Source organism: Mytilus californianus, unplaced genomic scaffold, assembly GCF_021869535.1.
Source record: "Mytilus californianus isolate M0D057914Y unplaced genomic scaffold, xbMytCali1.0.p SCAF_6, whole genome shotgun sequence".
Classification (NCBI taxonomy): domain Eukaryota; kingdom Metazoa; phylum Mollusca; class Bivalvia; order Mytilida; family Mytilidae; genus Mytilus; species Mytilus californianus.
The window spans coordinates 6,257,482-6,282,440 of record NW_026262712.1 but is presented as its reverse complement, the minus strand read 5'-3'; the positions used below and the strand labels follow the sequence as shown (position 1 = coordinate 6,282,440).

The following is a 24,959-nucleotide window of genomic DNA, read 5'->3' as shown; positions in this document are numbered from 1 at the left end:
CTTATGAGGGACATTAATTTTTATTTACAATGGAGAGCCAGCAGAAGAGCAAATTTACCTGTGCGTAATGTGAGTAATCTTTAAGGTTTTTAAATCTAATGATTACATTAATTTTTTGTTCAGCTAAATACTTTTGATATCAGAAATTTTTTTTAATGAAAAATTAGTTAAACCAACGATACATCACTTTCAATTCATCATGCTTTGCATTGGTAAATGCCAATTTTGTTCGGTATGGAACCAGTTGACGATTGACAAAGGGAAGTAATTTGTTTGAAAAGTGTGTAATAACAGAATCAAATCGGTAATTGGCAAATGGACTATTGGTACCCATGAAAATTAAAGAATCCAAAGTATATAATTATATCTTTCTTTACAAAAATAAAGTTTCAGGCCGAAAGACGTGTCAATTTTTTAACCTGATTTCATTTTTAAAAAGCAGATTTTATATATACTACTGTAAAATTTATAAACTTAACAAACATCCTTCCATAAAATTTATGACCTTGAATACTATGACCTACTCAAAATACAGCTGTGCTACAGGTACTGGGACATCTCCTTGGTATGTGACATTAGTACCGTTAAATCCCTGGTCAGACGATATAGAATCTGTACCGTTCAAAAAACATCTACACGCTTTGTTATCAGTCAATAATTGTGTAATGTTCATAGAGCAATAGTCTAATCTCTGTGTCGACTGCTCCACACATCCTAATGGTAACCATTCCTACAATACAAACATTGGAAGATTAACTATTTCTAGGTCTTGTTACAAGAATGGCTATATACTAAAAGACAATTGTGATAATAATTAAACATCCAGTGGCAAATATTACATGAATAACTTTTATTTAGAAGAAGACACCAATGTATATGAATTGATATCTATAAACCCGGTTTCAGTTCTCATTTAATTGTTTTATAAAATGTTTCATGGTGATTTCATAGTCGACTATAAAGTATTTTTTCTCATTTTTTTAGACTGTCGGGTGACCTTTAATTGCATATATCCACATTATACTTATTTATATGGTGGATAGTTGTCTCATTGGCAATCATACTTCATCTACTTATTTTTATATGAGTACTTGGCTGAAACTCTTTGAGCCAAGTGGTTTAACAATCCCTGTCAAAATTTATGGTGGACTTATCATGGCAGTTTAGAACATATATGGTTCTGGCAATGGGATCTGAACAGTTTTTTTTAAATATATCTTAGAAAAAATAACTAAATAAGGTTTTGACATTTTAGCGCAAAACATGCCTGCTATATACAGTTACACAATATTGCAAATTCACATGTTGTAATATTTTTCATACCATCAATAATCAAAATGAATTGATTAGTATGTCCCTAGTAATAAAATTGAGAATGGAAATGGGGAATGTGTCAAAGAGACAACAACCCGACCACAGAACAGACAACAGCAGAAGGCCACCAACAGGTCTTCAATGCAGCGAGAAATTCCCGCACCCGGAGGCGTCCTTCAGCTGGCCCCTAAACAAATATGTATACTAGTTCAGTGATAATGAACGCCATACTAAACTCCAAATTGTACACAAGAAACTAAAATTAAAAATAATACAAGACTAACAAAGGCTAGAGGCTCCTGACTTGGGACAGGCGCAAAAATGCGGCGGGGTTAAACATGTTTATGAGATCTCAACCCTCCCCCTATACCTCTAGCCAATGTAGAAAAGTAAACGCATAACAATACGCACATTAAAATTCAGTTCAAGAGAAGTCCAAGTCTGATGTCAGAAGATGTAACCAAAGAAAATAAACAAAATGACAATAATACATAAATAACAACAGACTACTAGCAGTTAACTGACATGCCAGCTCCAGACTTCAATTAAACTGATTGAAAGATTATGTCTTCATCATATGAATATCAGGCACAATCCTTCCCGTTAGGGGTTTAGTATCATACCATCATAACATATATGAGAAGAACATAACCCGTGTCATGCCAACAACTGGTTTTTAAATAAATGTGTTTAGTGCCGATGCAAAGACCCTATAAGTGAATCAATATTAACGCCAAAATATGCAATCTTTAATGACCTGACAACAGTAATGTAACTATATCCCTTCTTAATAAGTCTATTTAAAGGTTTTGTTAGTTTCAAAGGTGAATACTGACATTTTTGTGCTTTATAAAGAATATTTCCATAAAAAAATGGATGTGAAATACCTGAACGTATAAGAAGTCTGCATGTTGAGCTATATTTACGAATGATGTCCTTATACCGATGATAAAATTTAGTAAATGTTTTGACTAGTTTGTGATATCGAAAACCCTGGTGTAATAATTTTTCAGTAATACATAAATTTCTCTCGTTAAAATCTAAAACATTGTTACATACACGAGCGAATCGTACAAGTTGAGATATATAAACACCGTAAGATGGTGACAAGGGAACGTCACCATCTAAAAATGGATAATTAACGATAGGAAATGAAAAATCATCTCTTTTATCATATATTTTAGTATTAAGCTTTCCGTTAATGATATAGATATCAAGATCGAGGAAAGGGCAGTGGTCATTGTTAGTATTAGCTTTATTTAAAGTAAGTTCAACAGGATAAATTTCTTTAGTATACATACTGAAGTCGTCATTATTGAGAGCCAAAATATCATCCAAATATCTAAAAGTATTATTAAATTTGTGTATCAGATGTTGTTTCGATGGGTCTTTACTGATTTTTGTCATAAATTGTAACTCATAAGCAGTGTTTTGTATAAATGCTCAAAATGGCAGCTTTAGGTCAGCTTCAGGCATTCATTTTAGTCAAATGTTCAGAAAAAGGCCATTATGTTTTATGAGACTCGAGTGCATATACTTGAAACTAACTGAATTTTAGTCAAGTTTAGTTACTTCTCGAAAATTCCCATAATGAGAAAAAAGCTTTTATGTCTCATTGGCAATCATCATACCACAATTCATTTCAATCTGTGGATTCATTTATTTTTTTGGATATCAATTAGGGTGGATTGAGGAAAACTTGCATTTTTGTTGATATTTGATTTCGTGATTTTGCAAACCTCTGCTTACAAAGCCTATAGAAAATGTGTAATTCGTTGTACATTTATATTCGTGGTTCACCTGTACCCACAAAACCCACGAAAATTGGTATCCAACAAATAATAATGAATCCACAGTATATGGAAAATTGAGCAAAATTTTGAATAATAACTGTTTCCTCATTTTTATAATGTCCATCTTGAAACTGTTCCAAATCCCTAGTCTAGACCATACTTACATCTTCACAAACAGTCCAGGGTAGAGTTTTCTGCATGGAGGAGAAGAAGTAGATCAGTGTATAGGCCATGATCACATTATAGTAGATTGCAACTACTAAGGATATTAGAGCCATAGATATACCAATACCTGCAAAGTTAATACATTTGTATAAGATTTATATTCAGTGTATACATGTAGGCCATGATCACGTTATAGTAGATTGTGACTACTAACGATATTAGAGCCATAGATATACCAATACCTGCAAAGTTAATACATTTGTGTTATTTATATTTAATACGAAATAAATTATTTTATAACATGAAGAAATTGAAAATATTTTGTATTATGTAATAAATCTTTGTACAAAATTCATCATTTACAATACATTAAACCTGCATAAAATTATTTGTTATAAAATTCTACACCTATAGTTTTCTCACATTTACAAATGAAAATTGTAAATGTATTTCAGATATACTTCAATATTACATGTACCAGCAAACTTTTCTCATCAGATGTGGAAAAACAATATAAGTGTTTAATACCATTAGGCAAAATAAGATCAAAATAAAAAAAAATAATTCTAGGTTGCCAAATTCCACAATGAAACATTTTTTGTAGGTGAATTAAAACCCTAGTTTTATTTCTTTCAAACATCACATATCTTAAAAATGTCTCTCCATCATCATCTCAAACTTCAAAGATTGAAACACTAATTATAAATTAAACAAATAATAAACCAATGATTTTTTTCTTCAAACCATGAAATATCAATTAACAAATACTACTACAAAAACACTATTACCTTTAGCACTTGGGTTCATTTTCCAAACCCCTGTTGGTCCTAAACTAGAGAATTAACCCATTACTAACTCCATGAAGTACATGGGCTTTCCTATCAGGAACTGTAGGACTAAATAAGCAATCAGGAAGGCAGCTGAAATTAAGAAAAAAAATGTGAATAAAATTCTCAAATATTAAGATATATGATTGTTTGTTGGTTTATTGGACTGAAAATTTGTATGCAAGTAACCCATCTTGCTGCCACAGTTGTGGACCCTGCTGCCACAGTTGTGGACCCATTGTACACAGATCAAATATTGAAAAGATTGTCATCTGCAACAGTTAAAGCAGTTTGATGATTTTTTCATTGACTGATTGAGTTCTTCCACCAAAATCTTTTTACTTATAAAACAATTTACAATATAGTTTTATCTATGATATGAAATCCAAAACTAGAACTTGTCTCTATTTATATTTGTGTCACATTCTCATTAGAAATATTTAGGTGTGATGCGACTTGTGATGATGGTTAATTAGACATTTAATATGTGAATGGCATACAATACCATGATAAACAGGAGATGCTGATACTTTATAATGATTCCATGCATTATGCATTGTTGTCTATAGAAAAAACTTAAAATACTCAATAAATAAAAATTTTAGAGTATAAATCTCTATTTTTTTAGCATGAATCTGGCAGCTAATGACACTTTAATCATTTAACATGTTTAGTTTCCTTACAGACTAACAGACTTGGGGTAATTGTAATTGTAATCGTTAATCAGCTGTAATTGATTACAATTTTTCAAGTAATCATTGTAAAAAATCTGATTACATGTAATTTAATTTAATCAATTACTTTTCAAAATACCCTGTAATCCTGATTACTTTTTGATTACATTCTGATTACAATGAAAAAAATATTTAAACTGTGTTTATGGTCAATAAATGAACCTTTTAGTTATTCTTATTTTTAAATAAATATTTAATACGTTTAAATAGTTTGGTTTACTTTATAAATCATGTTAATTGATTATTATACTTCAGTAAAAAATAAACTGTTACAGTATTGAAAAGTCATCATTAGCCTAAGAACAGACATATAATACAATTATATGTCTCTGGCCTTAGTAAAAGATATTGTACATATATTCACAATTTAAAGATGTACATATATATATTTGATAATAACTGTTATATTTAAGTATACTTTTCTTTAACCCTGAATTATAATCTTTTGTTAATATTGTGATTTTTGTCAACTTTGAATTGACAGGTAGGAAACCAATTAAGGTTTGTTTTTATTGCAATTACCAATTGAGTATAGCTATAGGACAATATATATGATATTTCATAGTTAATATATATCTTTTTTAATCCAATTTTTTTTATATTTTAAGTGACCTGTCCCATTTTGAGTATAACTTTTATGAGATTATATATAAGTTCAAACAGTATATTTTTGTATATATTTTGGTTTTAAGGATCAGTGTCTCATAAGTCATTTTTTGGCTGGATATTGATTGTTGTTTGTGTGTATTTGAATATTATGTGAATGCCTTGTCTCAATAAATATGTGACACTATAATAAACAATTTTATTCTTATTCTTTTATTCTATGATAAGAGATTAATCAGACATGTGGACATGGTGGAAATTTATCTAATTAGCACAAACTAAATTAAAAGTTGGACAATATTTTGTTTAAAATAAGCAAATTTTTGTATGTATTTGGACTGGACATGTAAAATTCAATGATTTTAGTACTTGTTTATGTTTACAATTTGATTTAACAATTCTATTAACATTTTACATATTCAAAATTTTTTTTTTAAATTCATTGTAATCAGATGTAATCATGATTACTTTGCCAATGTAATCATTAATTTAATCAGACACTTTCAGAAATGATGTAATCATTAATTTAATTTAATCTACAAATGACAAAGTAATTTTAATTTAATCAATTACATTGAAAACAATCGGACCCATCTCTGCAGACTAACAGCAGTCAGAGCACAGACATAAATAAGTCTAAATCTGCTTTTGACTCATAGGGGTCTAAATATGTAGGTTTCAAGATTTGTCTCACTTTAATTTGAGACAAATTATGACTTCAATAAAAGTCAATTAGTGTTAAGCAAGAAATATTTGACCTAAAGTAAAAAGTTGCAAATATTGACTCTTACAAGTCGATAAGTTACCAAAATTGGTCAACTTCAAGACCCACGCATATTTATAAAAAGGTCAAGTATTTACATGAAATTATGACAACATTGAAAGACAATGCTTTGTCTTCTAAAGAAATATATGCATGAGAGCCTAAAAAAACGGAGATAATGTTTATTTACTTTACAATGCAACCATCTATAACCACACAAAATGAGGAAATTAATCTTATGATAAGTAAAAATGTTCAATTAGATAATTAAATAAAGATAGCTCAGGTCATCGTGAACTCTCAGACAGGTTTATGAAGTCATAGGTGGTGCACTTTGGCCACCAATTAAAATTAAGTCTTTTCATAAACATAAATAGACATAAACAAGTCTGTTATTTTCTGACTTAAATAAGTCTGAAAATGAAAACACATTTTTATAATAAATACATTTTTTGACTTCTGTAAGTCAAAAACAAAAAACGACTTGTTTATGTCTGAGCTCTGACTGAACAGTAAATCTTTTCTTCTATAAATTTTGGCTTTGTGAAAGGGTTAAAAAGAGTTATGTCAGACAATGTAAATTTGCAATTTACTTATTCAGAACAATAAAAACTTTTAAGTCAGACTTTTGGTTAGAATAACTTGATTCTGTCTATGTATCTATTACAAGCTAGACATTTAATGAAAAACCTGCAGTGTGAAGGTGTTAACCATAATTTACATACATGTATCTAGTCTACATGTTCTTACTGTTTTCTTGTCAAACCATTTAATATTATGCTAAATTTCAGACTAAAATTAATCTTTACATTATAACATATGAAAAAATTTTAATACATGTTTAAATTCAATCAGTTTTCACATTGGTAACACATGTACTTGAAAGACATGTCATTAAGTTGTCTACATTTCAATTTACAAATCATTTCCAAAGATTTCTTTCAGTGAGTCATAACTATACAATGTACAAATATACACCCAGTTAAGAAGCAGTAAAGATCGATCAGATTTTAAATATTTGGGTAAAACAAGATTGTCTTTTAAAAAACAACGCCATAAAAACCAATGAACTTAAATGATTTAGTCAAACAAAACCTGTTATACCAGTTATTGTCAGTACATTTATTCTTTAAAATATTAACTCCTTTAATTTGTCCTTACATGTATATGAGATACATGCAGTGATAAACTATTATTGCATTCATTCATTTTTCCCATACATTTCAACTGTTAAAATGATTGTAATTATTAGGTAAGAGTAGATTCTTCAAATTGACAATGACAATTTACCCTGATTGACCTTCAGTTAACTGTGGTAACTTGTTCGTAAAAATGAACATTGGGCTAGTCAGCCTAGTGGCCATGCAATATCTTACTATCTAGATCATTGATTATCAACTAGTATTGTAAAATAAGCGCTCCAATATATTTCACTTAACTATGTTAATTTAAATCACGCATTAATGTGTCATTCAATGGTATAGTTCTATTTATCATTTAATTAACGTAAGCTTTAACAGCTATAAACATGAATAACAGTACCGGTATTACCTCCTCCATTTTCATAGGCCAGGTAAGGGAAACGCCATACATTTCCTAATCCTACAGAAAGTCTAATGCATGACAGAATAAACTCCCATTTGGAGCCCCATTGTCTTCTATCTTCAGCATCTTCGTCAACATTTACATCAACATCTCCATTCCGTTCTTTTGAGCCATTATTTACATTGTAGCTATCTTTTGTGTCTATCTGCAATTAAAAATGTAGAAAATAGCTTTAATAAATAAATCAGATTCATCTAGTCTTGAGTTATTACAAGTCATAGAAGATGTACATTTTGCATTTCTGGTTAAAATCCTGATAAGGCCTGAACAAAATATAGTTATATTATCTGCCTCGCTATCCCTTCCCTTAATTTTTATGCTGACCCTAACAGATATTATGAACATTCTATTGTTTGAGCACAATTTACAATGATTAAGGTGGCTCGGCCCTTTAACAGTGCGCAATTTTTAAGGCATGTTTCTAACGATGAGCCCCTTGACAACGATCCCTTTGAGGGGTCTTCTCAAAAGTATTGTTGACGACATTGGAACGTGGACGTGTCTGAGAGCACCCTTTCCCGATGTCAACAAACGATGCAAAACTTTCTTCAAAAAAGGAAATACGGTCAGAAATACAGAGTGGTTTGTTCATTTTTCACATAAAAAGGACATAAGTATACATGATATGAGCATAACATTAAAAAAAAGAAATTATAAATATTGACATATACGACGGTATCTGGTGCGTTCGCTCCGAAAACACATTCTCACTCTACACGTTCGATCCTTGGGTCCATTCGCACCCTATTTTCATTTAAATACCGGTTGAATTAAAAGATGTCTTTTAGATGTATATATGAAAATATTTTGTCAATGACGCAATGTTTAACCGTAAACAAAGGATAGCGATGTAAACAACTGCATGTCACCGTACGGCTTTAAAAAAAACAAGTAAAACCCATATAGTATGATCTATAGTATAAAGGCATCGGGGGTTCATCTGCACGCTATCCGTTTAGCGTATTATAAAATTTTGTTACTGCCATAAATCTCTTTTTTTACTTGAAATATCTTCATTTCCAAGTATTGGTAGGATTTTATTCCGGAGTATGTGAAATATTTTCTCACTGCAAAATTTTGATAATAGTTTTGAACTATGACAATTATCAAGCAAAGACTAAATACATGACAGTCACACCTAACATTTTTATTTAAAGATTTATGTACTTTATCAACTCATGGGCACAAAAATATCTAACAAATTTTCTCGTATCATAATTCTATGAATTCCGGAACTCTAGTCCTTTAACATAAGACCTCGGGGTCAATGTTTTCTATTTATGATATTTTCCTTTTACTTATTTTGCTATTTTGTTAATTTTCTATTTTCTGTTTTATCTATCAATATGCCAACCGAGTTCGCATTAAAAAAAAGAGGAAACATCAGCGTAAAAATTTAAATAATTGAATAAGAATGTGTTATTATAACAGACTACCGGAACTCGAGCAAAACATTTCACTAAATTGATTATTTGTTTTACGCCGAAAAAAAAAAACCCGACACTTCAATTATTTGCTGTTTTCCACCTTTGATCATGTAGATGAAAATTGGTCAATAGTAACCTGGAACTAGAATTCCGACCTACATTGTATATCGGTCTATGCTATTATCCCTCAATACCGCATGCTTTGCGGAGAAGCGCAATATATTTGGTCTGACCAAGTCAGGATTTAGCGTATTACCCCCGAAGTCTACCGGGCAGTTCCAAACAATTCCAGCTAAAGACTTTATATATAAACAAAATCTATACTACTTACTAGGTTCAGGAAAAGTTGGGATTGTAATTTTAAAACTCGGCCCAGTACACAGGGACGCCGCTATATTAGTCGGTGATATTGGCAAACTGTTACTTCTGTCTTTTTGACATGCGTTTTTTTAAAGGGAAGCTAATAACATGAATAAGGAATGTTCTTGATTTAGAAAAATGAAAGTGGAGTGTGTCATCGCGGCAAAAAATAAGAATGACAATTTTCTATATGATGTGTAGACATGTGTTTGACCCACCTGCTGCAAAGAAAAGTAATTATCGGTCTATGATGATAATAAGAAAGGCAGTGGCTATTTTGCCGGCTCTGATTAGAATATCCTTATTCAAACCGGCAAAATAGCCTATTTCTTTAGAAATGGCTATTTTACCGGCACCAGCAAAAAAGTGAATTTGTTATTTTGTAGGTTCTTTGTAAAGAGTGAAATTTAATATTTTTTTTACTTTTGAAATATTTGAGACACGTGTAATCGTTTGAGAACGTAACATTTATCAGTCAAAGTATAACTAACTATTAAGAATTTATAACAAGAAAAAAAAAAAAAAAAAATATTGAGCATCCATTTGTTGCAATGAAATCATATCTAAACATGTAGTTGAAATTATTTCTAAAATCAATCAGTGACAGTCTAATGCTACATATCTGCATAAGAACAAAATCTCAGATTTTTTAACTGTGTGTTATAAAAAAATAAAAAGTTAAAAATCTCATTGCATCATAAACATTATACAATATAACAGTGTCAATCACATAGCTTTAAAAATTAAAAATGTTTCAATTAAACTTGCTTTCGGAATAATAGTTATTTATTTGTGTTGCACATATGTGTAAACAAAATAGTTTTTAACTTGGCTTCCGCTTACCTAATGCCAGCAAAATAACATATTTTCTATTTTTCCAGCATGGGTTACAAATTCACTGTATTGCTGTTGCGGGTAAAACAGCCATTTCTATAGAAATTGAAGGCTTGAATTAAGATACTTTAATCAGAGCCGGCAAAATAGCCACTGCCAATAAGAAAAAAAATGATATTTTTTTTTAACTGGACTTTTAAATTTGAACTTTGGTTGATAGTTGTTTCATTGGCAATCATACCACATCTCCTTATTCAAGTTTATATCGTAGGGTTAAAATGGGTATAGAAATATGACTTTCCTAATCCGACAGATAACCCTTGCTTAGACAGGGAGTTCATACAGCTGGATGTATAAATACGCAGCCTCGTAGGGTAAAAAGGGGGGAATTTTGCCCATACCCAACATAGATTGTCCATTCATTTGGCAGTCCATATATCTAGCCCCTCCTACTTTGCAGAACCTTCATATGGTACTTATCATCCATATGTTCTCATCCGTATTATGCTTGGAATATTTGCCAGTGAACGTTCAGCAAGCACAAATTAAACTGTTATTTTGTGTGCAACTATATACAAAAGAACGTCATTTCTGGTCCTTTAATCATACTAATAGTTGACTACGCGGTATGGGTTTTGGTCATTGCTGAAGGTCGTACGTACCGTGACCTATAGTTGTTATCTTCTATGTAATTTGGTCTCTGGTGGAGAGTTGCATCATTGCCAATTATACCACATCTTCCTATTTTTTTTTTATATTTCATGATGAAAAGTTTTATTTGAGGGTCACCTTAGACCTTGAATATCGCAGTTGTAATATATCTGAAAGACAAAAGTTAACTTGATGTACCAAATTTGAAAATGTTGAGTAGACAGATTTGTTGGAATTACAACGATATTGATTTCAACCACGATAGCTGTGCACACAAAATATGGCAATAAGCATGATAAGTTTTCTTAAAAAACAATGCTTCCAAGTAAAGGGGTGAACTATTAGGACTTGTTCCAATACAAACACGAAGTATTAGGATAGATCACACATTTTTCAAGTTGTTAAGACATTTTCCTAGATACATCTGCATGTATGGCAGTCACACCTTTCAGCACATTTTTTGTGTTAACAAGAGTGCACAAGCTGAAATGTCTCACCTGCTTTACTAATCATCATTGTTGATTGATTTTATGTTGATATTCCTAAAGATAAAGTTTTACTACAAGTATCAGAAAAAATTAATATTATCAATTATCAATAATCATGAAAATGAGGCCAAGGTCAGTTAAACCAAGCCAGCCTTACACAGTGGCAGATCCAGAAATGTTCATAAAGGGAGGGGGGCACTGACTGCCCAAGAGGGGCCCGCTCCAGTCATGCTTCAGTGATTCCCAATATAAGCAACCAATTTTTTCCCACAAAAAAGGGGGGGGGCACCATGGGCCCTCCCCCTAAATCCACCTCTGTTACAATCATTCCTTAAACCAAATATTTTGAAACATATAGTATGCAAGAAACAGACAAAACCATGAAAATGAGGCTTGTTTTTCATTCATTATTTTGTACATATATCAGGCTGTTAGTTTTAGATTTGTAATTTCGAGGCCTTTTATATTGGACTATGCAGTATAGGTTTTACTCATTGTTGAAGGCCATAATGGCCCATATGGTGACCTTTAGTTGTTTATTTTTGTGTCATTTGGTCTCTTGTGGAGAGTTGTCTTATTTACAATCATACCACATCTTCTTATTTAATATTTCAATACATTCATTTAATAATCATTCCATACACCAAATATAGTTGACTTATTGATTACACAATGTAGCATATTAAAAGAGGACTTACCATTGACCAATGAACCATGAAAATGTGGTCAATGACAACTGCCAGACAGACATGTACTCCTTACATTTGTGAATCATTGCATACATCAAATATAGTTTATCTACTTCTTTTAGTATTAGAAAAACAGACAAAAACACAAAAACTTGACATTGACAAATGACCTATTGCTAACAGTATCTGATAAACAACCTATAATGGTTTACTTTTATAAATTTTGACTTGGATGGAGAGTAGTCTCATTGGCACTCATACCACATCTTCTTATATCTAATCAGGTATCTTTAACCTTGATCACTGATCCATGAAATGAGGTTGAATGCAATCTTTGTTGCAATCTCTATTAATTTGAGTGCATATCTAATTTTACAAAACCATATTTATCTGATTTCAGTAATCTTGATCATTGTAAAAGGTAATGAGGTTGTCAGTTAGTGAGACACAAGTTTTCCAGACAATATATAATTCGTTTGATTGTTTTGTTTGGTTGCTGTCTCATTGAACAAAACTATATTATTCTATTTCTCCTTTTATCCCAAAAATATAACTTTTGAAATAGAAAATGAAAAGCATATGGATGGACAAAAAATGCCAAATGATGTAAAATAATTCATGGTATTATGATTTCCAAAATTTACAAATCTCATTAGCTACATTCTGTATTAAAGACAACTGCATATATTGCAGTTTGCATATCATGAATCATGTTTGCAGCAAAATTCACTCAAGCAGCAAAAATAAATTAAAACAGCTCTAGTAAAATTCATTCTTTGAAACATTTTTGATTTTTATTCCTCAAATGTCTATGAGATCAAATTTATAAAACATTTATTAACATTGTTATTTTCAATATACTAGTAATTGTTGACATGTATACATCATGTACATGTACAATCATTAATTGATCAGCTCCATATTTTCATAATTTTTATATCAGTCTTCTCTCCAGTGTTTTTTTTTTATATGACTCAATAATCTATTCATCATTGGGACATGTAGGTACATGTACAGTAGGTCCTTTTGATCTTGGATTTTTTTTATGGATTTTGACAGCACTTAGCATATAGTTCCAAATTATAGTTTATCTTGGCTTCTTAAGTGGATTCTGAACACATTGCATATAGACACCAAGTGTAGATGATCTTGGGTTCTCATATGGATTCTGACAGTACTTTGATTATACATCTAGTTCTGAGTATTGTTGATCTTGACTTCTAATGTTTTCCTGAAGTTTAAGCACTTTACATATATAGTTCCCAATTGCAAGACAAGATGATCCTGACTTCTCATGTAAATTATGTCGGTACTTTGCCAATAGTTTCCAAGTAAAGTTGAACATTCCAGGATCTTTTACAACAAATCACTACCGGTACTTCCTCTTACATGTACTTGAAGCCTGAAATTAAATGTGAGAGTAATTCTGTCTGAAAATCACCTTGATTGACATTTAAATGCATAATGTACATGTAGTTCATATTTTAAAACTAGAGGCTCCAAGGAGCCTGTGTTGCTCACCTGATATTTTTGTTCACAATTGATGCATGAAATAATGCAACCATTATACTTTTGCTTTAGTTTCAGAGATATAACCAAAAAACTGCATTTTACCCCTATGTTCTATTTTTAGCCATGGCGGCCATGTTTGTCGATGGATCAAAACTTCGGATACAATTTATAAACTAGATACCCTAAGGAACATTTAGTTAAAGTTTGAAGGTATTTGGCCCAGTAGTTTCAGAGGAGAAGATTTTTGAAATAGTTTACGACGACAGACGACGAAGGACGCCAAGTGATGGCATAAGCTCACATGGGGCCCTTCGGGCCCTGGTGAGCTAAAAATGGCGATAACTCACAAAGGAGATAAACTAATATCTTGAAAATTGAACTAGACCTTCATTAATGCCCAGGAAACAACATACTTAAATTTGAAAAAAAATTTGTCAAAGCATTTTCATGTTATCATGGTTATTGTGCTGACACTGTTTGGCAGCCGCCCGTAGATCTGCCCAGCCGCCCGCCGTACATCACCATTTTAATAACCGATATTTCCTTGGAAAATCCGGTTAAAAATATAATAAAAAATATGGGTCACCTTGCTATTTTTCAAGCTATGGGTCGTACGAAATTGCCCAAATTTGCTTAGATTGTTCATGAAAAAACACATTTTTGTGCATAAAAAGAAATCTATGAGTTAGAATTTTGAAATAAAATATGAGAAGATAGGTTTTATAATATGCTTTAGGAAAATAAAAAGAAAAAATGGTGTCACCGAACTTGTTTTCTTGCTACAAATAAAAAATTAAAATTTCCCTATCAGTCCAGTATAAATTTTTTACTAAAAGAGTTATCTCCCCTTAAATGGCCAAGTTGAAAAAATGATTCTAAAAACACAAATATTTGGTATTTATTTAAACATTTTGAATAATGCAATAAATCACCAAGTTTTCTTTCATCAAATAAACATTCTAACCTATAAATTGCCTATCTGTCTCCAAATTTGCAGATTTGGGCAAAGACCTAGACCGATTGTGTACTGCAATTGTACAATCCAAGATGGCGGTATACCATTTATCTACCTTAAGGGGTCAATTGACAATTTTGGTCATGTTGACATATTTGTAGATCTTACTTTGCTGAACATTATTGCTGTTTACAGTTTATCGCTATCTATAATAATATTCAAGATAATAACCAAAAACTGCATAATTACCTTAAATTACCAACACAGGGGTAGCAAACCAACAGCACGTTGTCTGATTCATCTAAAAATTTTGGGGCAGATAGATCATCACCTAATGAACATTTTTATCCCATGATGTTAGATTTGCTCTAAATGTTTAGTTTCATTGATATAAGGCAGAAAATGTATTTTACCCCTATGTTCTATTTCTAGCCATGTCTGTCATGTTGAATGGCAGGCAGGGTCATCAGACACATTTTTTAAACTAGATACCTTTATGATGATTGTGTCCAAGTTTGGTTAGAATTCATTGGGCCAGGTGAGCTAAAAAATGAAGATTTGTGGCGATCAGTAATGAGCAAACAAAATAAAATTACATGCACAGCAAGTATAAATAATGATTTTGTTTTTATATGTTGAATACAGACTTCTCGGGTCAACCAAATTATGTTGGGGTTACTTGTACCCTGTTTGGAATAAGGGATACACAAATTTTGTATTTAAAAATACTAAGCACAAAACAATAATGAACTTTTCAACTCAAATGTATGTGTTATTTGGTAAACTAAATAAGCCCTACAATGTATGTTTAAACCTGATACTTGACCTTAAGACATTTTTTTATACCAAAGATAGAGAGAGAGAGAGGGGGGGGGGGGGGGGGTAATTGTAAACAAATTATGATTAAGACGAATCCATCAATAAAATGTGTTGCCTCGTACTGTAGGGGTAAAAATTTACAAATCAGGCCATTTATATTCCCAAGAAAACAAATAAAACGATCAAACTCTTGAGGGGTGGACAGGGGTAAGGGAACAAACATTGGAATGAGGGATCAGGAGGAGGGAGTCAGGGGGTGGGAAAAGGGGGTATTGGGTCTGTTAGCTTGGTCTCAAGTGAAAATAAAAGTAACTAGTTTGGTAGAAGCTGAGGGTAGAAGTAAATCTTATGAAGATTATAAATAGAAAAGACCAGATAATTGTTTTAACAGCCTGTGCCCTTTGATTTTGTGTGTGTCACTTTATTTTTAAACAATAAACATGATAAAATAAACTTAATATCTTTATTTTATCATGTTATAGAACTATACTAACTAAAGCACGATTTAAAAAAAAGGAAGGGTGCAAACAGACCCAGGGTGCGAACGTGTGGCGTGCGAATGTAAAAGGGGGTGAACATGAATCATGAATGCGAGCTAACATGATTTTGGGTGAAAGGACCAGAATTCGAAAAGAGGGGGGATGAATATTCTGGGAAATATATTTGGCCAATTTTTGTCTGGGAGCAAGGGGGATGGAAGTGGAAGTAGGGGGAAATATTTTAGATTAAAAGAGAAGGGAAATGGAAGTTGGGGATAGGGAGTGGGAATTCATTTTTTTTACATAAATTTTCATCCTGCCTTTTTTTTTTGCAAATAATCTCATCCTGCCTTTTTTTTTACTCAAAACTCCTGTCCTGCCTATTTTTTTCAAATTTCATCCTAGCCCCCCCATAAAAATCAAATGGTAGCTCCCTAAAGGGCATTCCTACCCTGTCCATCCCCTCGATATTTTTCCCAACAGGCTATACATGTTCACAACTTGCCTGTTAAGGATCAAATAAACACATAAATAAGATACCAGCCATAACGATTATACATACATGTAGAACAGAAATTTAGCCATGCAAGGTTTCAGGTGCAGAGATTTTCTACAGTAGCGAGTATTTTGAGACAACCCCCCACTTTGTATTTTTCGTGATACTGATAACATTTGGCTGCCTAAAATATTAAAATCTATGTTGTCTTATGTAATGACTCTACCTGCATCATGGTCAATTCGCCACTTTGTCTGTTATTCATGTACATGGCCGTATTCATCAGTGGTGTATGCTGATCCACAATGGCAACCCTGAAATTTCTGTTGTCCGATTATGGCGCCAATTTAGAGGGAAACAACTCGCGCCAGACAAAATTACCGTATTTCCCCAAAATAATCAAAATTTCGCTTTTTTATAACAAACAGTTATATGTTAATCACATTTATATTCAGCTATCGTCCATTGATATAATTGCAAACATTATTTTAATAAAGCCATCAATAAAGAATTCACAACAAAGTAATTATTGGAGTGCATTGAATTGTATTGGGGTGAGCCACCTAAAGTCCCAAAATTCTCCATGAATTGTACATGTTATATAGTGTTAAAAAATAAAACGATTTTACCTGCCATTACCTCTTTTTTCTGCCAGGAGATAGGAACCATTAAAATCATGTGTGTTACATAACAGTATATGTTTGTTTATTGGTAGCAATTTTATTTTCTTTCATTGATCATTTTACAGTAGATTCATTTATTTTCGTGAATATCAATTTTTTCGTGAATTAAGCTAAAATTGCATTTTTGTGGATATTTGTTTTCATGGTTTCGACAAAGTCTGTATAAATGCCAATTTAAAATTTCTTCTTCATTGATCAGCTAATTTCATGGTTTACCTGCAGTATATACCAACGAAATTGTTGTCTAATGAATAATAATGAATCCAGTTTTTATAAAAAAATCAGTGATTTTCCTAGTATTTAGGGGAAGGGGACCATATCCCGGCCAGAGCCCATGCAATTGGGAACAAAAGTTCGTGAAATGTTGGATTTGGGGAAAATATATTAGTTCATTTATACCGATGGCTCAAGGGGACATTTTAATTATTGACTGGCAATAAAATGAGACAATTTAAATCATGTTACAATAGTTAGGCCAAGTGAAAATATATGTGTGGTTCCAGTTACCTACTTTTAAGAAAAAGGGTTGGTAAAATTTTTTTTTTTTTTTTAATTTTTATTTTGGATTTCCAAATTTCGGAAAAAAAATTGTGTGTTTACCGAAATTGATTGTAGTATTATACATGCCCCTACTGGAAGTTCGCCATTTTTACATGTGTTTGGTTGTAAAATAAACAGTCATGTCATGTTTTAGTTGATTTTGTTGCCATCTGGATGACAGAAATATATGAATTTAATTATATAAATTCACAAACCTCAAAATTTGATCGTTTTGAAAATTTATTTTTTAGAAATGAAAAAAAAGGTTCTAGGGTCAGGGGTTTAGACTAGGGTCGGTCGGGTAACTGGAACCACACATATATTTTTATTTGGCCTTATCAAAGGTACCAGGATTATAATTTAATACGCCAGACGCGCGTTTCGTCTACATACATGTAAGACTCGTCAGTGACGCTCAGATCAAAATAGTTATAAAGCCAAACAAGTACAAAGTTGAAGAGCATGGAGGACCCAAATTCAAAAAAGTTGTGCCAAATACGGCTTAGGTAATCTATTACTGGGATAAGAAAATGACTCTTTTGTGATGACAAGAAATTTTTTTTCTTTCTAGAAACAGACCAACTTTATAAACCAATATCATCTGGATAGAAGATGAAATTATTCACACTCTTAATTTTGATACCAAGTTCTTTTGGGGGATTTCGGGTCTGCACTCGATCTGCAGTATCAGATCAATGTATGCCAAAATCTAGTCCAAATAATTATGACGTCTGGCAAGGCTATTTTAATTTTTTTCTGGGACGCCTTCCTAGTGACAAGCCTTGCCAGACGTCATAATTATTTGTACTAGCCAAAATCAGCAAATTGCTTCATGCAGACTCTGCCTCCTTCACCATTAAAATGAATTACCGAAATCCTTTTCTGCTATAGAAGATTCTCATGCATGCACTTGAATACAATCCCCGACTCTTTCGTAAGAATAATACTTATTTGTTTTATATAAAGGTCTCCTTGAGTTATCAAACTTAATTGTTTTGCAAAATTTCTATTTTGAAAAACAATAGTGCACTAAACTATTATTACCGGAAGTTAATTTTCTAAAAATGAAACTGAAACGAGGGTTACACTAATGTCCTGACAATGTCCTGACAAAGTCCTGACCGATATGAAAATGCTAAATACTTTTTTGTTATTGAAAGGATTGACTTGAAATTTGGAACCAAGCAAGATGACAACATTTCTGAAATAAATACAAGAAAAAAATTTAAAAAAATATTTGTAAGAATTAGAAAACTTGACCTGACCAACTTCGACATTGTCCTGACGATTGTCCTGACAGATATGAAAATGCTAAATACTTTTTTATTATTGAAAGGATTGACTTTAAATTTGGAACCAAGCAAGATGACAACATTTCTGAAATAAATTCAAGAAAAAAAAATTTAAAACATATTTTTAGGAGTTAGAAAACTTGACCTGACCAATTTTGACTGTTGTTGACTAATGTCCTGACCGACATGAAAATGCTAAATACTTTTTTATTTTTAACAGGATTGACTTCAACTTTGAAATCAAGCAAGTTAATAACATCTATTTAATTATTATTTGAAAAAAAAATATTTTAAGGTTAAAAAACTTGACCTGACCAACATCGACTTTGCCGTGACTCATAGTAATGATGTCCTGACCAAAAAAAATTTGCTAAATACATTTTTATTATGGGTATGATTCACTTCTTATTTGAAACAATTCAAACTCTCAAGTTGTTTTACTTTAATATCATAAACAAATTGAAAAATAATATTTCAAAGGTAATACAATTTGACCTGACCACCATCAACTTTACCAAAGTTAATCCAAAACATATGCGTTATAAGGTCTTACCGTATATTATCATTGAAATTATTATATATATATCCAATGTATGCGCATGTGTCGATTTGAATGGTCGTCTTTTTTTTCGAAGAAAAAAATCTCAATATTTCTGAATTTTATGTGGATTTTTGTGATTTATAACCATTGACAATTGTACTAGTGAGTCATTAAAGGCCAAATAAGACATTGATGCTGTGAAATGCAGGGATTTGACATAATAGAATTCGACCCGCTAAATTCAAAATCGGCAGGATCGTATGTCCAGTCAGTAATGGCGACGTCAGTAGTAAACCAGTTAATAACAACGGCGGATGTCCATGTCGATGTACTAAATGAGAAAACTGTGAGTAATAACAATCGATTAAAAAGACCGCATGAATCTGATTCTGATTCCGATCTCTATTCGGAAAATGCAAAAAAACTGAAACCAGAAACTGTACACAATAACCGTGTAAATCTGATTGACGAGTCACCTCATGATCAATGTACACAAAATAAACACTGTTCAGACAAACTCGATGATATATGTGAGCTAAAGAATTTGGTGGTTGGACTAGCCAATAGCATGAATAAATTTTGTGACATCTTAACTAAACGGATGGGCGATATTGAAACTAACATTCCGAAACAAGTGGCGAATATGATCGACCAAAAAGTGTCGGAAGAAATGAAAAAAGTTAGGGAAGAATTTAAAACAGAATTAAAAACAGTGTCCGAAAAAGTCATCTCCTTAGAACAATCATATTCAGATGTGGTTAAACAAAATAAAATGCAAACTCAAGTGATCAGTGAAGACAATCTCTCATTGGTGATAAAAAATCTACCCGAAACAGAAAATGAAAATATTTCTTGTAAAGTTGAAGATTTAATCAAAGATGGATTACACGTAAATAGTATACAAGTTGTCGCTGTAGAGCGAAAAAAGAATAACCACCCAGGTAAACACGGAATTGTCATAGTTAAGTTCCAAAATAAGGATGACAAACAAAAGGTTATGGAGAAAAAACGGGAATTAAGAAACACTCGTATCTATAAAGATGTCTATATTAATAATGCCATTCCAAACGCACAACGCCTTTTGAACTCTAATTTAAGGAATATTGTTAAAGCGATTGGTAACGACAAGCTTGAGATCAGAGGATCAGTGGTAAGGTCTAGACACGGTAAAAGTACACGTGACACCAATACACAAAGACGCGGTGACCGAGACGATACGCAAATCAATAATGATACACAGAGTGGTAATCGCGGCTATTACAGACGAAATGATCGTGGTCGTGGAAACACTAGAGGTGGAAATAGCCATAACACGGATCAAAGATCAACATACAGAAATGGACAATCTGCCACTGAAAATTGCAATACAAACTCTTATAACCATAATCAGTCAGAAAGGAACTTGAACGGTCGGGGTCGAGGAAATTACAGAGGTCAGAACGGAGGTCAAAACCAGAATAGCCGTGGTGGGCATAAATAGGTAAATTGCGGATTTTGGAATATTAATGGTTGGAATTCTGATGTAAATAGCGATAAATATATGTTTTTAATTTCATGTGTAAAACATTATAATGTGGATATACTTGGACTAGCGGAGACGCATCTCACTGGAGATAAAGTTATTAACGTTGAAGGTTATCAGTGGTTTGGTCTTAATCGTAAACATATTCATGTCCGAGCAAAATCCGGATCGGGTGGTGTTGGAATTTTAATCCGAAATAGTATATGTAATGAATTTGATGTAACAATTGCAGATAATGACACTGAGGGAATTTTATGGATTAAACTTGAGAACAAAACCTGTGCAAATAACGTTCTTTATGTCTGTGTTGTTTATCTTCCTCCCGAAAATTCCACACGTGCAGTTAACGTTGATGAATTCTTTGACAACTTAATGACTAAAGTATACACTGTTCCTCAAGGAAACGCCTTCTATATGTGTGGTGACTGGAATAGCCGATGTTCAGACTTTGCGGATTCAATCACTGGTATTGATAATCTTCCTAACAGACATGTTGTAGACTTTCAGTGTAACAGTTATGGGAAGGTTTTTTGTGAATTTCTTACCGATGTTAGCTGTTGTATTTTAAATGGAAGAAATACCATATTAAATGACTACACCTATGTATCAACCCGCGGTCTGAGTGTTGTGGATTACTGCGTAGTACCGTACGAAATGCTGGATATTTTCAACAATTTTAAAGTTACAAGAACTAGTTTAATTATAGAGCAAATTTGTGCAAATGGTAAATTTGACCTTCAGAAAATTATCCCAGATCACTCTCTACTTACTTGGGAAATAACGTTGAAATTAAGCCAAAGTAATAAAAATGCTGCGCCACCAAAAAACAATCGTAAAACTAAAATCAAATATGATATCAAAAATTTACCAGAAGACTGGCTCAGTTCGGAATCCGCTGTGAATGATATTAATAGCATTATTCAAAATTTGGAAATTTCAAATGTAACGCAAGACAAGATTAACAACATGTATGATGAATTTGTGAAGGTTATTAAAACGGAAATGTCTACAAAATTACCATCTAAAGTGATTGTCTTATCCGACGGTGTAAATAATAAAAGAAGGAGATGTAAGAAACCTTGGTGGAACGAGGAGCTAACTGAATTATGGAACGACGTTTGTGCATCCGAAAAAATATGGATTAAATGTAAAATTCGGAATCAGAAAAAGTTATTTCGTCAAGAATTTATTAATAAAAGGAAATTATTTGATAAAGCGGTCCAAAAGGCAAAACGCATATATTGGTACTCCGTGCAGGAAGAATTGAGTAATTCGTGTGGAAATCCAAAAGATTTTTGGCGAAAAATTGGAAAAATTGGTGTAGGTAGTGAGCGCCAAAATTATATTCCCATGGAAGTAAAATTAGATAATGGTCAAATTTCTAGTGATAAAGATGAAGTTTTAAATAAATGGAAGTGTGATTTCTCTAATATGTTTAATAGAAATGATGATAGTGATGTAAATATATGTGAAAATGATGTAGATGTTTTATATGATGAAATGTTAGATTGTGAAATATCTGTGGAAGAAGTATTTAATGTTTTGAAATGTTCCAAAAATGGTAAATCACCTGGATATGACGAAATACCAGTTGAATTGTACAAGAACCAAACTATGTTAAATGCACTAACTAGAGTTTTCAATATTTGTTTTGACTCTGGTAAAGTTCCAATAATGTGGTCAAAAGGGATTATAACGCCTATTCCGAAAAGCTCAACATCAGATCCGAGGGATCCCTTGTCGTATCGTGGTATAACTTTGGCACCAGTTTCCTACAAACTGTATTGTGGAGTATTGAACTCACGACTAACATATAAGCTTGATGATATTGACTTCCTATGTGACGAACAAAACGGTTTTAGAAAAGGTCGTAGTACTGTCGACCATTTAAGTACACTGTCTACTATAATAGAAACTAGAAAGCTTCGTAAACAATCAACATATGTGGCATTCATTGACTTCAAAAAAGCTTACGATTGGATAAATAGAAATTTATTATTTTGTAAATTAAAAACAATTGGTATTAGTTCTAAAATGTTGAAGTCACTTTATTCTCTTTATAACAATGTACAGTCTTGTGTTAAAGTAAATGGTAACTTAACAGATTGGTTTGATGTAAATTGTGGTCTAAAACAAGGGTGTATCCTTTCGCCTTTGTTATTTAATATTTATATAAATGATCTTGTTGATGAGGTTAAGAAATTGAATATAGGTATAGACATTGAAAATCATAAAGTTAACATGTTGTTATATGCAGATGATCTTGTTTTTATCACTGAGAGTGAGGGTGATTTACAAAAAATATTAGATGTTTTGAATATATGGTGTTGTACTAATGACCTTACTGTCAATTTAGAAAAATCTAAAATAGTACATTTTAGAACACAGTCTGTATCAAGATCAAATTTTTCATTTTTGTTTAATGGTAACAATATTGATATTGTTTCCCAATACACATATTTAGGTTTATTGTTTACTGAGCATTTAAGCTATGATAATATGGCAAAAGCAGTTGCTAAAGCCGCTAGTAGATCGTTGGGTCTGTTGATATCTAAATGTAAAGCTAACGGTGGTTTTCAATATTGTACATTTACAAAATTATTTGATACACTTGTATGGTCTGTAATAGATTATGGTGCCTCTATATGGGGAACACGTGATTTTTCATGTATAAATAGTATTAAAAATAGAGCCATGCGTTTTTTCATGGGTGTAGGAAAATACACACCTAATATGTCTTTGTATGGTGACATGGGCTGGATGCCGTGCAAAATCAAACAGTGGACTAGTGTTTTTAGAAACTGGACACGATTTAATAAAATGAATGATAATAGAGTAAATAAAAAAGTGTATATATGGGGTAACACATGTAAAAAAGTAAAAAATTGGCATTTTAGAGTAAAAAATAAGTTTAAAGAACTTGATATGGAATATTTGTGCAATGGTGATATTTTGAACAAGGATTTAATTAAGAATATTGAAAATGTATGTTTTGAAAAATTTAAGGAAGAATGGTATGACAAAATTATTTCAGATGATAAAAATAAATTACGTACATATAGAATGTTTAAAAATGTATATGGTGTAGAAAATTATTTGATTTTTAATATACCAGGTAGATACAGGAGTGCTTTAGCCAAATTTAGATGTGGCGTAGCACCAATCAGAATTGAAACTGGTCGTTATGAAAATATTGATATTGAAAATAGATTATGTTTTAACTGTATTGATGACGTTGAAGATGAAAAACATGTTTTGTTAAACTGTCCTGTATATTCAGATATTCGTAATGTTATTTTTAACCATGCTAGTATTGTTGATGAGAATTTTTTACATATGTCTGATAATGAAAAATTTATATTTCTTTTTACAAATGAAAATATGGTATTTTATACTGCCAAAATCTGCTATGAAATTTTAATAAAGCGAAAATGTATTTTATACTCATGATAGTTGACTTGTATTTGTATTATAATTTAAGGAAAATTGTTTTATAGTCTCTCATAACTCTTTATAGAGTGGCTCTTGTTGTTAACTTGTGTTTTAAAAAGCTGTATATTTTATATGTAACAAGTGGTGAGACTTTAATAAAGTATTTGTCTTGTCTTGTCTTGTCTTGTCCAATCCATTAAACACAACATCCAAAGCAAATAAATATTGTTAAATGAAAAGATAGGGGAAATATGAGTACAGGTTGCTGACTGTGAGTATTGTTTACCCCTCCTTTCATAATTACCCTATTTGTTAATTTGACTAAGTGCAAGCAAGGTTTTAGTATAGTATGCAAATCCTTGGCGCAAGTAATGAAATTAATTACTGCATTATTAAACCCAATTAAATAAATATAAAAGCTACCTATGATAA

General features: G+C 31.8%; 1 pseudogene; it reads right to left on the bottom strand.

Annotated features, from left to right (window-relative positions):
- LOC127705487 (sodium- and chloride-dependent glycine transporter 2-like) overlaps positions 1-24,959 on the bottom strand; it is an 83,443-nt pseudogene that overhangs the window by 13,623 nt on the left and 44,861 nt on the right.